Source organism: Vulpes lagopus, chromosome 1 (assembly GCF_018345385.1).
Source record: "Vulpes lagopus strain Blue_001 chromosome 1, ASM1834538v1, whole genome shotgun sequence".
NCBI classification, from domain to species: domain Eukaryota; kingdom Metazoa; phylum Chordata; class Mammalia; order Carnivora; family Canidae; genus Vulpes; species Vulpes lagopus.
Window position 1 is genome coordinate 112,307,567 of NC_054824.1, and position 16,243 is coordinate 112,323,809.

The following is a 16,243-nucleotide window of genomic DNA, read 5'->3' on the forward strand; positions in this document are numbered from 1 at the left end:
CTGTCCTAATGGCATGGTATTAGTGGTATTTTTTTGCTCATTAGTGGTATTTTTTGCTCGTCACTTCAATGAAAACTTTAAAACACACACAACAGCAGCGTTTTCCCAAAAACACTGGGAAACTTTCTGCTTTAGAATGAATGCAAAAGACCCCTTGCATTTTGTTTCAACCCAACAGCAACGTAGGCCTGTTGGTCCTTTCACCTTTGTGAGGAACCCACGGCCGGATGGGCAGGACACCGTGTGCTGGGATGTCAGCAGCGCTTGGAGTTTGGGAGGATGGGAGGTTGCCAGTTATTCGGGACCACGGAGCCCGGAGGCTGACAAAGGGAAAGGAGTCTCTTTACTATTACCTCGCATACACCGCCTCCCTGAATACCTTATTATTACTTCCGCTGTATTTATTTATTTATTTATTTATTTATTTATTTATTTATTTATTTTTAAATTAATTTTTATTGGTGTTCAATTTACCAACATACAGAAAAACACCCAGTGCTCATCCCGTCAAGTGTCCACCTCAGTGCCCGTCACCCATTCGCCTCCAACACCCGCCCTCCTCCCCTTCCACCACCCCTAGTTCGTTTCCGCGAGTTAGGAATCTTTATGTTCTGTCTCCCTTCCTGATATTTCCCAACATTTCTTTTCCCTTCCTTTATATTCCCTTTCACTATTATTTATATTCCCCAAATGAATGAGAACATACACTGTTTGTCCTTCTCCGATTGACTTACTTCACTCAGCATAATACCCTCCAGCTCCATCCACATTGAAGCAAATGGTGGGTATTTGTCGTTTCTAATGGCTGAGTAATATTCCATTGTATACATAAACCACATCTTCTTTATCCATTCATCTTTCGATGGACACCGAGGCTACTTCCACAGTTTGGCTATTGTGGCCATTGCTGCTAGAAACATCGGGGTGCAGGTGTCCCGACGTTTCATTGCATCTGAATCTTTGGGGTAAATCCCCAAAAGTGCAATTGTTGGGTCGTAGGGCAGGTCTATTTTTAACTCTTTGAGGAACCTCCACACAGTTTTCCAGAGTGGCTGCACCAGTTCACATTCCCACCAACAGTACAAGAGGGTTCCCTTTTCTCCGCATCCTCTCCAACATTTGTTGTTTCCTGCCTTGTTAATTTTCCCCATTCTCACTGGTGTGAGGTGGTATCTCATTGTGGTTTTGATTTGTATTTCCCTGATGGCCAGTGATGCAGAGCATTTTCTCATGTGCATGTTGGCCATGTCCATGTCTTCCTCTGTGAGATTTCTCTTCATGTCTTTTGCCCATTTCATGATTGGATTGTTTGTTTCTTTGGTGTTGAGTTTAATAAGTTCTTTATAGATCTTGGAAACTAGCCCTTTATCTGATACGTCATTTGCAAATACCTTCTCCCATTCTGTAGGTTGTCTTTTAGTTTTGTTGACTGTATCCTTTGCTGTGCAAAAGCTTCTTATCTTGATGAAGTCCCAATAGTTCATTTTTGCTTTTGTTTCTTTTGCCTTCGTGGATGTATCTTGCAAGAAGTTACTGTGGCCGAGTTCCGCTGTTTTTAGACCTAGTTTATGGATGCGGTTAATGCTGTATCTGAATGTGAAGGGAATTCCTATCCTTGTTAAGATTCTAACCACTCGGGGAGAACTGCTTAGGCTTCTCTTCTCTCTGCAAGAAAGACATCTGGTGGATGGCAAGGGACTTCCCTCTCCCCTGGACTCCTGGAGCGTGCCGGAGAGCGTTCCCTCAAACACTGAACGCCCTTCAAGGCTGGCCCAGGAAGCTCATCATCCCAGGCTGCCGTTTCGGGGCAAAGTACGGGGAGCCCTACTGGAGCGGATTCAGCCCGCAAAACAAGGAAAGAGCGGCTAAGACAAAACTGAGAGGGGGCCTGTGCGTGCGGGGCCACCACGGAGCACCAGCTGTGTGCCCACCCGGGCCCAGACCGGCGGGTCTCTGCTTCCGATGGTGACTAGCGGTGGGCGACAGCTGCACTCACTGTGGGGCTCTCGGTCACACGGGCGGGGGCTGCGGCGCCGGATCCTGAGGGCGCTGAGCCATCCTCTGGGCCACGGCGGTCCCTCCGGAGGGTGGTGTGGAAGGAAGAGGCGCGCACCCAGCGGTCAGAACGCCCACCGACCGCTCCCAGCGGCCTGGGTAACAACGGTTCACACGGCCACGAGAACAGCCAAGGACGCCCGTGCGTGCGTGCGTGCGTGCGCATGCGTGCGTGCGTGCGCGCGTGCGCATGCGTGCGTGCGTGGGACTTTTTCAGAACTCTTCCCGCCCTTTAGAGCGTGCGTGCGCCCGTGCGTGCGGGGGGATGTTTCGGCCGCTCTCCTGCCGGCCCTTCGGAGCCTCGGATGCGGTGGTTCGTCCCTCCTTGCCCCGTCGCGCGACGTCCTCGAAGCCAGCCGGTCCGTTTCCCCGCAGGTCGGTTCTGCCCTTTTCCGCCTGGAGAAGGCCCGCGGCTCACGTGCCAGCGGCCCGACCAGAGCACCGCCGCCAGCCGGAGCCCTTCCGTGCCCTTTGCTCCCGGCCGTCCATGAAATGGCCCGGTGGTCTGGGTCTGTGCACCCCCGCTGTTCTCCGCTCCGACTGCCGCCGCCACGCCGCAGGCCGCCGTGCTCGGCTACCGGGATCGGGATCGCTGCTGCAGGCCTCGCCTGGCGCCTCGCATCCGTCCTCACCGAGCACAGTGACATGTACGGTCGCACCACCTTCCCTGGGGCTCTGCTGCTTTCAAACAAGTGTCAGGCTGTGTGACGTTGACTCGGAAGCCCCTGGTGGGCCGACTGCGCTCGCTCACCCTTGGAGCTCCAAACACCTGGCTCTGTCGAATCGCTTGCAGTTCCTGAAACCACCCTTGTCCCTAACGGGGCATCTGCAGATATTAATTTTACTTTCCAGAGCAATCTTCCCCGCTCTACGCCTACTTCGAATTCAGCCTTCAACTTGTGGCTTGGATGCTCCTTCTTTCAAGTTCTTTCTGCACAGAGATCGCGCAGGATACCTTTGCACTCTACTGCTGGTACAGTGCTTAGCCAGCAATCCTGAGCCAGGGGTACAATCAGTCCAGGGATTGTAGAGAGACGGAGGGACCTCCTGCCATGGGAACTTTCCCTCCAGCCTTCCCACAGCCGGCCCCCCCCCCCTTCCTGAAAGGACCTGAGTAGTCCTTGTTCACACGCTAGCACCTCCCATTTTACAGCACAGAAAAGCAAACTCCTATTGTGCTGCGCTGTCCTGGCCCATTTACCGGCAAATCCCCGTCCCAGGCGATGTGCTTCTTGAGGGAAGCAGACACTGCATTTTGTTCATTTATTTCATTCCCAGCATAGAGTACAATTTCAATCACCTAGCAGCATTTAGATATTTGTTCTGAACCCAGGTCAATGGTTTTCAACTGTACTATGCTTTCCCTTCCTCCATTTTTCCTACTTGCCTTTCAACTCTATACTTTGCTGCTCAAGCTGATTCATCTACATAGGCTCACAGCTTTATACCCTATGCAAATCTTGGTTCATCTTACTCAACTTAAAAAAAAGAAAAAGAAAATAGGAGCTAGGCAGCAGCAACAATGGTGATTGGCACCACTTAGGGAGCACCTGCTGTATGCCAGGCACTGTCCTAAGCTTACATGTGCTATTTCATTTAATTCTCACCACAGTCCTATGGAGGAGGCACTGTTCATGTCCACATTCCAAAAATAAGGTAACCGAGGTACAGAGGAGGGATGTTTCTTCAATATTAGAAAGTGATAGAGCCAGCATGCAACCCCGGGGAAGACTGACTTCATTTTTTTTTTTTTTAAAGATTATTTATTCATGAGAAACACACAGAGAGAGGCAGAGACACCGGCAGAGGGAGAAGCAGGTCTCCCTGCAGGGAGCCTGATGCAAGACTGGATCCAGGACTCCAGGGTCACGCCCTGAGCCGAAGGCGGGCGCTAAACTGCTGAACTATGCAGGGATCCCTGGGAAGACTGACTTTAAAATCCAGCCTTTGAATCAACATGTTTTGTAGAGTTGAAGAATTGAAATATGATACAATGAATGCTTTCTACTGAGAATTTTCTCCAGTGTGAATGAAATAGTCCCATTAAGTTTGTGTTATTAACAAGGCATAGGAGTGACTGAATTTCAAGGATCCCTTCCTTTCAGGGGAAATGATCACTTTCCTCTGAGAATCTGGAATGAAGAGGCCAGTTACATGTTCTGAATAAAGGCTTTCTGGGTCCTTTCAGGACTAGGGGGGGTTGGCTGTGGTGAAAAGGTTTTTGAGAGACATCTTCCTTTTTTTAGGATGTCCCTCCCTATTTCTAGCCAAAAACCCTTTTGATTGACTTTACCACTAGTTCAGGAGTGCAATGTGAGCCGGCACTGCAAGCATTGACTATTGAGTGTGAAGATTAAAAGAGAACTTAACTTCTGTTTACCACCAAATGTGTTGGGAGGGAAAATCCTTGGCCCGAAGAGTTGTGCATACGTTGGGGCCTGAGATAATGCCCAGAGGGAAACTGCCTGAAATCCTCAGGGACCAGGCTGCACAGAGGGTGGGTACAGTGATCCCCATGGGAAGCTGGAGAAGACGTTACAGGGAGTCCAGTCTTCTGGCTACCATTGCCCACATCTCAACTATATCCAGTATAGAAAGGCTGTGAGAGGATGGAGCCATTCCATGCATGGCTTTTTTTTTTTTTTAAGATTTTATTTATTTATTCATGAGAGACACAGAGAATGAGAGGTACAGACACAGGCAGAGAGAGAAGCAGTCTCCATGCAGGGAGCCCGATGTGGGACTTGATCCCAGAACTCCTGAGCCAAAGGCAGATGCTCAACTGCTGAGCCACCCAGGCATCCCCATGCATGGCTTTCCCCAAGGAGTTGACTAGGCCTGTTCCCTGCCCATCTTATTAAATGCCAGAAGCCTTGCTTAGAGATATCCTGCCTCCTCTGATAATCCCTTCACTAATACCAGGCCTCCTAGGAGCAAATCTGCTTCTCTCTTACCCCTCTTCCTACCTTTCTTCAGTTCTCAGAGACAAAAGATGTGAGAAAAGGGAGAAGCAATAAGGCTTCTACAGAAGCCACAGTCTTCTGCCTGTTTTCAAGGTTCAGCTCTATCTGCTCCCAAGGTAAGTAACCACTCTGACTCCAATGGAGGAAGGATTAAAAGCCTTGATTAAAGCTTTAAGGTTTTAACCAGTGGGCCAGGCTCAAATAGAAACACTAGGCTGATCTCTGATGCTTTAATGCCAAAATGTTGGGCCAACATTTCTACCAGGAAAAAATGGCTTCCAGACGAGGCATCTGGCATTTGAGCCCATAGGAGCATATGTGTTTACTGTGTCCAGATAAGTCAACACTTTGACTGAGCACCTACCCTGTGCCCAGAACTGGACGGAGTCAACTCTGAGTGTCTGGCAGCAGCCCTGCATATATTTGCTTTTGCCTTATGACGGCAGAACAACAGAAGGCAAGAGAAGGCAGTTGTGTTGTGGAGACAGAGTTTGAAAGAGTTCTGGTGTGTACACTCTTCCAGCTCATTGGCAAAGTTGCTTCCTTCAATATATTAGTTATTGCAAGTCTTACTCCTGCCCTAGGTGAGGCTAACAGAACAATGCAAATGGGCATCATGGGACCCTAGAAAGGAGAGATCAAAATTAGGCAGCCCCTGGACATACGGCTGGCAGAGACTTTTTTATTTTTTAATTGGCAACACACATTGCCTAGTTGCTGGTCAATGTTAAGTATATACCCATGTTTGTCCATAACAGCCCTTTGAAGTATTATTATTATTGTCCCCATTTGATGGCTGTAGAAAGGTTAGAGAGGTTAAGTAAGCAATCCAAGGTGATGCCAATGTGAATTTTATTCAGCTAATGATATGGGCCAAATTCACTTGCCAATATTTACAAATTTGGAGATTTACACAAAAGTCCAGATTATGGTGTTTCTTTAAAAACTGGAAGATCTGATAATACTGGGTGCTATGGTAAGCAAAACTAAGCTGTAAAATGTAAACATTTATTAGTGAGCATGCATAAAAACTCATACCTGTTGTGCAAATTCTGCAAAGTTCCCACTCTTTTCTCAGCAGACGCCCTGAAGACAAAAATGACACAGTGTCCTAACCACAGATTCAACTCTCTTTCTAGTGAGATTAGGCAAGATTAGAATTCCATAAATTATGAGCCAAAGAATCAAATGGAGCTCCAGACCAAAGATATTCCTCTCAAGTTGTTGGGCTTCTGGGCTTGTAAGATTCTCAAATCCCATTCATGCAAGGACAAAGAGCATGCATAAAATTTACTAGTTACATCTATAAGAAATTATGTCTAAAGATCAGGGTAACTGTATAACCTGTTGTCTAAATTAGGACTCTTGCGGTTGTTTAAGTGGTTGTCTGTTTCTCAGTTTATTGAAACTTGTCTTCAAATCCATCCTTCACTGCTAGCTCTGCTATAATATAGGTGAACCTATATTGTGAATATTTCTCCTTAGTCAACTGGAATGTGGTGATGCTTTGTCAATATAAACACTGGAGGAACACTAGAGGAGGAAGATGCACTCCTCTCCAGGATTTTGCATGTAGAGTTTCTCTAGAAGCTGGGTCTGGTGGCACATGGTGGCCAGTGATGCCCAGTGGACAGCAACTTCCTGCAAGGAGCCCCGTGAGCAGCTTTGCAGCTGAGTGCCATCAGGGGGTTACCTCTATAACTGTTATAACCTCTATAACATGACTTCCCTAAAGAATCCCCTCCCAGCTTGTAGCAAAGTTTTGAGGCACAGCACCTCCTGAAGGACAATTTCCCCCAGCACTTTAGAAGGTGGAATTCCAGCAAGTTCCACTGACCTGGTACTATAGTGATTGATTTCTCAGACAGCCAGTAAACCACAGGCATATCCTCTCCTCCACAGAGGCCTGGAACCCAAGCCTGGGAGGTGAAGGGCTGTGTCTCTCACCTGGATGGTATATTTCAGCCTTAGGGTCAGGGCTGTACTTTACATCTGCAATTTTGTATTTTTCTGGAATTTCCCTTAACTCTCATCAATTTCCCATTGTGCCAGTCTCCTGTGACGAGTTGTTTATATTAAAGTTTCACTGTACAAATTACTATGTGCTTTCTGTTTTGATGGGATCCTGACTGATAAACAGTTGGAACTTAGAGTGGTCTCAGGAGATAGACTTGCACAGATGGGACGTGGGGATTGGTTTGGTGGTACCCTTTGATTTGAGAGTGCTGCCGAGCTCCTTAGCAGTGGGAGATGAGATGCTAGTAAGCCATGGTGCAGTGCCATCACAATTAGTCAAGCTAGGACCTGTGGTAGATTATGATGAAGTGCCAATTAAGCATGTGCCTTGGGAGCACAAGTGGCTGCTATACTTGGCCCTTATAGTAAGAGTGATGACTGTAAGATCTGTGGTGTGAGATGGATGGATCCTTCTGAGTGCATTTGAGCATGGAAAGAAAGAAAATGACAGGCTCAGGGCCCTTGGCTTTCAGCACAAGTCACATGGTCTGAGAGATGGGAGCTTCTATGAGAGCCCTAAAAGAATCTGATTTCTGGTTGTAATAGGGCTCACGTTGCTAAAAATTAAACACAAAATTTAATTGCATTGGTTGCTGAATTACAACAGTTCTATTCACAATCTCATCAAGTTTCTCATGTGAAAGCCAGAGCATTGGATGAGGGAGAGCTACATTCCTGAGACAGAAGGGGAACACCTGGTGGGAAGGTTTGTCCCCTGAAACTGGCATCGAAGTCTTACCAGTAGAAGTGGGGCTTTGCCCTGCAGTTTCCAGGGACACTAAATTTTTTGCTTGAAAACTGTAATAACCTCACCCATAGGACAGATGTCCTGAAAAGTGATGCCTGTTCTCTGCAAGACCCTCCATAACCACCGCATGGTGCCACTGGACCCATAACTAGGCTCTATCTCAGCATCCTGCAGGGGTATAGGCACACTCTGTGGCCTGGGGAGAAATAGCTGATATGCCAAGAGGATTGCAAGACTTTTCTAACAGGGAAACAAATGTGGGGCTGCATTCTAAGGGTGTTAGACTAGACAGGGAGGCATATAATAGCAGAAAAGTTCATTGCTATTGGTACACTTACTGGTTTTTGGATTTCACATGTTGGCTCCTGCCTTTGGAGGTGGCTGTAACAATGAACTTGCTTGGTTAACTGAACTTGGGACTTGGTAGTGGCCTCTATTTCATGAAGTTGAGAGGCCAGATGCTCCCTGGCATAAGATAGAGGAGAGAATCCAAGGACTTAGGGAGCTGGATTTATCATGTGTGACCTGCACAGGGGCCTAGCCCCACAACTACCATCAGAAGGCCAGGAAGATAATGCCTTCCCTAAGGTATTGAGAAGGATGAGGCGAGTGCGTCTACCCAAAGCTCTGGGGTTATTCTCTTTTACAGGCCAGATATGACCCTAGGGGATTCAGTCATGCAAATGGACTCTCCGATTTCCATGGTGCCCATGGGATCCTGAAGTGGCAGGGAACGTGCACTATTTAGATGCACTGTGTGCAGTTATGAGAACATCAGATGTAAACCAGCAACACCAGGAGGTAGAGTCACCCTATTAATGAACCATGTAGTGCAGATTCAGAGAGCATGTCTGGAATGTAGACCTTTGGTTAGGGCCTTTCAAATGGTAACTAACCACCCCTGGAGTATGGATTTCTAATTTGAAGGATGCTGCAAATGTTAACTAACTGCACCTAGGCATAGATTAAAATAGAATTGTATACACATACGTATCACAAAGAATGTGCTGAAGTATTTCGGAGTAAATTATAAGCAATATAACCAACCAACACCCTTTCTCACATGATCACAATCACTGCGGCTGAGTGCCTACCACTCTGGTAGGTGGGATATGTGGCTCCACTTCACTACAGTCCCTGCCACCCCCTAGAATCTCCCCGCAATAGTTGCCATTGCCATTTGTCAGCATGTTTGCACTGTCATCTTTTCTCCTAGATGTGTTAAAAAAGGAAAGTGGGATATATATTGTACTACCTCTCCATCAAAAGAAGGAAAATGAAAAATAAACCTCTATTTCAAGAAATTTGGAGAGAGTATAGTTATTATTTGTACAAAATATGTCAATGCAGTTAATGTGCAAAGCAAAGTGAATGCGTTTGGAAAGACACAAGTTTAGACACTGCGGTGGATTGTTTTCCAAAGATGGCTGCGATGGCCTTGTCTCCCCATGTTTTTCTGTAACGTGACCAGTCACCCCTCAACAACAAGTGAGGTTTACAGATGAGGAAATCCAGGTGAAAAATCTTGCTGTGAGGCCAGCCAGATTATCTACAGCACAATCTTATCCTAGACTTGGTTTTTCTGATTCCAGTACAATGTTCACAGAAAAGTCAAAGTAAGCTGAGGAAAAGGGGTCTCGGAAGGTAGTTGTCTTCATGGAAGACACTGGACGTAAAGACCAGAAGTTCAGGGATCCCTGGGTGGCGCAGTGGTTTAGCGCCTGCCTTTGGCCCAGGGCGTGATCCTGGAGACCCGGGATTGAATCCCCCGTCGGGCTCCCAGTACATGGAGCCTGCTTCTCCCTCTGCCTGTGTCTCTGCCTCTCTCTCTCTTTCTCTCTGTGACTATCATAAATAAATAAAAATTAAAAAAAAAAAACCGAGTTCAGTTACAAGAATGCAGGCACTAAGAAACAAAGGTATCTGAGTTGATCTTGGTGATTTGCCTGACCAACAAAATGTGGAAGTCACATTCTGGGACTTTGATTCAGGTCAACCCATGGAAACAGAGGAGAGAATAATAAACTGTTGCCTTAAGCCCGTAAGCCTGGGGTGTGGTTTGTTATATGGCAGTTGATAACCAAAATAGACTCCTTATGAAATAAAGCTTATTTTCTGCTTATTATTACATTTCTGCCTGGGACTAGATAGGCATGGGAGTTTGAGACCTTTCACTTTAGAGTTTTGTCATGGTCGGACAATGATTTCCCATACCTGTCTCAACTAGCATTATCTATCACAAATATTCATGATACAAAAACACATATTCAGCTGGCTTCTGTTGAGCAAATGTTTCTTTTTGTTTTTGTTTTTCCTAGGGGAAGAAGAATAATCTGATCATTCTCCAGCTGACAGATAGGTTCCTGGGACCTTCAGGTGCCCCTAATGACAGGAATGCAATTGATATAGGAATAGTGGTTAATCCATTTTTTACTGTAACAACTGGATTGGCTTCAAGAGGTTAAATGATGTTGTTTCATGATGGGCCACAGCGGCCTTTCTGTGGCTATACATGGTGGGTTGGAATCTAGGCCTGTCACTCAGGCAATGACCTCGGGGGCCCCACTAGGAACTAACATGCCAGCCTCCTAACAGCCCTGCATCCATTCTCACCTCTCCTGACTTTGTTCCTTTCCCTTACTCTGTGCTCTTGCATTTGACCTCCTTGTCTTCACCTCCAATGGATCCTTTCCAATCTGACTGCCAATTCCATCTCTCTCCCCCTCCCTTCAACAGCTCGCCCACACCGACCAGGGACCACCCTGGAAACAGCTTCCAAGAGTCCCTGTTGATCGACTTTTCCATGGGCACAGTGCTGTGAGTCAGGACTGGGCCTGGGATCTGGATAAGCTGGGTGGCCTCGGACCCAGACATTTCACCTCCTTCTCATTTGGAGAAATGAAGGACTGCTCTCATTCCTGGACTGCTTCTCATGCCACATTCTCACTCCCACATTTGTCTCCCTCATTCTGCTTTCTTGGCCTGGCTCCACAGGCTCTGCGCTCCTCTCACACGCCTGCGGGCTGCTCCAGCCCTTCCTAGGCCAGGCGGGCTGTTTTGCCGATGTATCAGGATGAGGCTGGGCCACGAATATATTTTATCCCTCTCTTCTCAACATATTATGTTGCACTTTGACCTTAACTGTTTCAGAAATCCCAGTGAGTGTCTGCAAAGATGAAACCCAAGCTGGTTGCAATTTTGTTATTTCAGGAAAGCAATTGCTTCATCTATCACTTAGCTCAGTTCCACACTAATCAGATCAGGATCACATAATAACCTTTCTCATAACGGGACAAAATAGTTGAGTTCAAATAATGCCTTTACCAAGCCTAGAATCCATTGTTCCAAACAATTAAACAGCATTCCTATCAGAGAAGGCCATCTTTTTCCTGCCCGGGGCCAGCGGGCCCGACTTTGGGAGAGACACACACAGACGGGAAGCCACTCCTCTTCCTCTTCCTCTTCCTCCACCTGGCCTTGGGGCCAGGACCTGGCTCCGGAAAAGGCCTGGTGGCCCTAGCTGCTCTGGCCGCTTTGCTTGGCAGGCCCAGGGGTGAGCCTGGAGCTGCCGTGTCGCTTGAGGTCTCGCCTCTGCACAGAATCCGGTCACTGAGAGGGAGGCCTCCCACTCGGGCGTTTATCTCCTTCTTTCCCCCGAGAGCAGGCCCTGCCGGCACAGCTCCCCAGTGCTATCAGCATTCTGCTTCTGCCCCTGCAGATAGGCTGGGAACAACTTCTGAATATAAAGACTTTAAACAATGAACAGCGTTTGAGATAGAATTAGGGCTAAGTCCTGAGCAAACAGCTGGATGAAATATGTCTTTATCTGTGACTGTCTCTAATTTAAACAACCCATAAGATGTTTGTTCTAAATGCTGGCCCTATCTGGCTGCGCCTGTCTTTACGAATCCTCCCCCCAACCCCCACCCCACACCACCACCACCCCCGCTGCTGGGAGAAAATGACGTTTTTTCCCGGAAAGTCCATGACTGTTCCCTGTTGTCAGGATGCTATTCTCCCCCAGAGGCGGTGCTGGGTTGGCATTCTGGGGGTCTCTGCTGCGCCCCACTCAAGGCTGCCCTGCCGGTAGCTAGCAGGCATTTCCGGGTGGCACAGTGTGGGGCTTCACCCCCTGCCCCCAGTCACGAGGATCCGTGGCTTAGCCCTGTCTTTCCAGGCCTTCCTGATCTCAGATATCTGTTCAGCTTTAATGGAATCCTTTGCAGAGTTGGCCAGGGAGCAAATTACAGGGAGAAAGTGGTGGGTGTGATATTTACAAGTCACTAATGAGGCACATGAGGGAGCCAGGTGGAAAGCCCTAGAAGGGGAAGCTGAGAAAAGGGAGCCCCGATGCACGGACAGGGGCTGGGAGCACAGCCCTGGGCAGATGCACACTTGACGCTCAAGTTTCTGTCTGAAGCAGGCTGGAGGACCCCTGAGAAGGAGGAGGAATGCTCTCTGAGGGTGTGAGATTCCCTGCGCCCCTCCACTCTCCTCCCCTCCCTCCACACCAAGTCAGTCCCAGGGTTCTCCTCCCACCTTAGTGCTCCCTTGTGTCTCTGCATAAAAGGAGAAGGTGTGCCTGCATTGGGGTGTCTGTGTGCGACAACCTGTCATCTTCACCGCCTCGCTGTAGACTCCTAGATCACCACCTCTCTACAGAGGTATGCTCGCAGCCCTCCTGTACTCCCCCCCCACCCCCGCCTCAGTGGAAGCCTTGCCCAAAGGCTGTCCGAAGACTCCACAACAGGGCCAGGAGCCCTGCACAGCCAGGGATGAGGCCGGCCCACAGGGTGATACGATGGCCTCACAGGCCTCCTTTCTCACCTGCCGCTCATGGACTTGTTTCCAGATCCCATCTTCTGTAGGACTGGTGTGTGAAGAATCCTGACAGGCAGCCATGGCCTCCCCTCAGCAGGGTGTCTGAGGCTTGCAAACTTCTCTGGGGGTTGTTTCCCAGAGAGATAAAAGGACCCAGCTATAGTCCACTTCTTCATCTCCGCCCCCCCCCCCCAGATTTAGAAATATTTCAGGGAAACGGAGTTTGGTGGCAGAGCAGAACAAGTGCATAAATATAAGGGACCTAAGATGTCAGGGCTGTAAATACGCCAAGTGCCCTTTCACGCTACTGACTTATGGGCTTTCCTGTCTGCCTGTCATGGTAACTCAGCTACACTTGATGAGCAAGCCATACAAAGCAGCTATTTTGTAGGAATAGGTGCTTGGCTCTATACAAATGGCTGTAATTATCAAGTGCTGATCACAATATAGTGGTGCAGCACGAATATTCAAGTTCCATTCAGAGAGCACCCTGAAAATCGTCACATTGCTAATTATAAATGTGGCTGCCAAGACCCCAGCTTCCTTCTATTCTTCTTACATCCTGCAGATGGCCAAACTTAGGAACTAATCACCAGATTCCCCTGGAATGGCAGCTGGTGGCTTGATAAGGCAGTGTTTGGGGTTTGGACTGTGGCAGATTCTGTGAGACAGAGTCTATCATAGCATGGGTTCTATCTCTAAAGGGTCAGGATGCTGTGGAAGCACATCCCTGGGCCCCAGCATGGAGCCCCAGAGCAGAGCACTCCAGGTGGATAAACAGGCCACCCTCTCTGACCCCTGGGTATCCCTAGCTCTGCTAGAGTTTTGTCCCAAAGGACCTGTCCTCCTTTTAATGTGCCTCCCCAGAGTTGGGAGGGTGGCATAGAAAGTGCATCATTTCATCAGGGAAGAGGCAAAGTTGTATATAAGTGTGTAGACTCAGTCTAGAATAGCCTTTGTTAAAAGTAGAGCGTGGGATCACCTTTCAAGAAATATAGCAATTGACTCCATCCGATGCACATGGCAACAGCTCAGCCTCTGCTCTCCTCCCTGGGTATGGGGCATTGGTCATTGTGCCTTACAGCCCTGGGGCTCATAGGTGTTAATAGTTCTGGATTTCTTCTTCATTATTATTTTAGTATGGCTGTAAATCTGCCTGGCTGTAAGTGTCCAGCAGAGAATCAAAATGAGAAAACATATTATATTATTGGTCCAGGTGTCTGGGAGCACTGGAAAGGATCAAGGGACTTGAAATCAAATATGTGCATCATTGGCCATCAGCCCCTCCCCTGCTGTGTGACCTTGGGCAGGTCACTTCATCATTCTGGGCTCCAGCTCTTTCTTCCTACGAAATGAAGAATGTACCAGAAGCTTTTTTAGTCATTGATATTTAATATTAAATCATGTAAGAGTTATTGGTTTTCCACCTGAGCTAGGCAATGTGCTGGTTGTTGAAGAATATTAAACTGCTGCCCTCACCCCTCTCCCTGCACGTCTGGGTACAGGTCAGGCCACAAGCAAACAGCTCCCCCAGCACAGCAGAAGGGGAGATTGCCACCAGCCCCCCACTCTGGGCAGGTCGTGCCCTTACAGTGACTCAGGGAGGCCTGGGGATAAAGGCCAAGGCGGGACGACTCAGGGCCCTGTTTGCTGCAGAGCTCATGGGCTGGGCTGAGGCTTTGCAGGTGCTGAGTTACACTGGACCTCTCCCCGTCCCCAGTCCTGCTCTGCCCTTCCTCGCACAGATGCCTGTCCGCAATCCACATCTTGTCCTCCAAACTCCATCATGGCCTACAGGCCCCAGAGACCCGACCACAGTGCAGCTGGAGAGCTCGTGTGAGGTCCTGGAGGCAACTAGGCAAGAAGCAAGCGGGGCCCTTTTCTTATTTCTCCACTGAGGTCATGGACGTGGAAGGGTTACATCCTGAGCACCTTTGGTCTTAGTTGGGGTGCAGGGGCTTTGTCAGGTGATATACAATGAGCAGGAGTAGGAAGTGGGGAGAGTAACGTGCTGATGAAAGAAAGCCACATGGTGGCTGCTGTTGAGCTGCCCAACCCTGTGGGTAAGGGCTTGGTCTCCCAGAGATCCACTAAGGAACACACAGAGCATGCTACAAAGATTCTCCTTCTATTTCCTTCTTTCTACTCACTGACTCCCAACCTTGTCAGATAAAGGTTGCTTCCCCATTCCTCCTCCCTCCACGCTGCTGCTGGGCTGCCTTGTTTTCGGAGAAAGACCTGAGAATGGAGGAAGGGAGAGATGCAGTGGGCACTTGAAATGGCCCCACCAACAGCATCAAGAAGACCGTTGCCCACGGCAGTAGTTGAAAGAGATGGGGCCAAGAGCAGGGTGGCATGTGGCCCAGTGGAACAGACTGCATGCAGCCTGTTCACTCCTGCCCCAGTCTTGGGCTGCTACCATTCCCTGCTTGGGGACTACCCTGATCTCGCCAGGGGGTCCACAGATGGAAGACCGAGGCCAAGCTGGGCTGTGGAGAGGCTGTTCAGACACAGCATAGGGAGGGCAGTAGTGCCTTGCCCTGACCTGACAGCCTGGTACACAGTCCCAGGGGCTCTTTGCTCGGGCTTAGGAGCCAAATGATGTGGCCTGGGTCCTTGCTTCATTTAGGAGCTAACGTGCCATTTCTCTATCTGTGGAATGTGGATCGTCAAAGTGCCCACCCCAGAAGTTGGTCATGAGATGCCCACGACATCAGGCTGGAAAGCACTTTGCAACAGGCCGCACAGGGAGACTGAGGCCAGGACTTGTTGGCCATTAGTGTGATGAGATCTTTAACTGAGTGTCTTTCTTGTCGTGGGAATCTGAACACTGAGTGCTCAACCAAGCACAGCTCTGGGTATTTACTCCATTGTCCTTATAATAACCCCTGCCACAGCAAGCACAGGAATGCAGACATAAGAAGTAGCCCTAGAAGTATTTCCTTATCTTCCAGGGTGTAAAAGGGCAAAAGGAGCATTGTTGTAAAGAATAGACTGTGCCCTCCACACCTTCTGCTTCCTGGGCAAGGTCTGTTGCTAACTTGGAGCCTCTCTGAGGTCACTTACATCTATAATTGCTTCAGGATAACTGTTTTAGTGCTTGCCCCCAAATCACCCTTTATGCTCCATGAAACAAAATGCTTTAAAGTCATCTTTCAGCAGCTTTGTTTTGTGTTTACTAAATTACTTATTCTACAATAAACCCGATGAGAGGCATGCTTCATTATTCTTGAGTTGTGCCCTGGCAAAAGTATAATAATCGCAGATCCAAGCACATTTGGGCTGTCTCAATGTTTCATTCATCCTCTAACTCTCTCCCTCCTTGCCACATCTTTTGTTACCCTCGTCACTGGCACTCCCCCATCCTGTGGTCCATCCTGTTGCGCCTGGGCTCATTTGTGGGAAGAAACCTTCCCTGGTCTTGGTGGCTTTCATCAACTCTCTGAGGGATAGAAAATAGGGACAACAGTAAAGTAAGTAGTAGCACAAGGCAGTTGCCACTGACCCTGACGCAGGCTCGAGTTCAAGGACTGACTGTCCCTTGGGAAGGAATTTCATGGGTGTTAATACACCCATCCCATTGTGTGAAGCTCTTAGTGCAATGTCTGATGAACGCTGACCTAAAGACAACTCCTGTTGA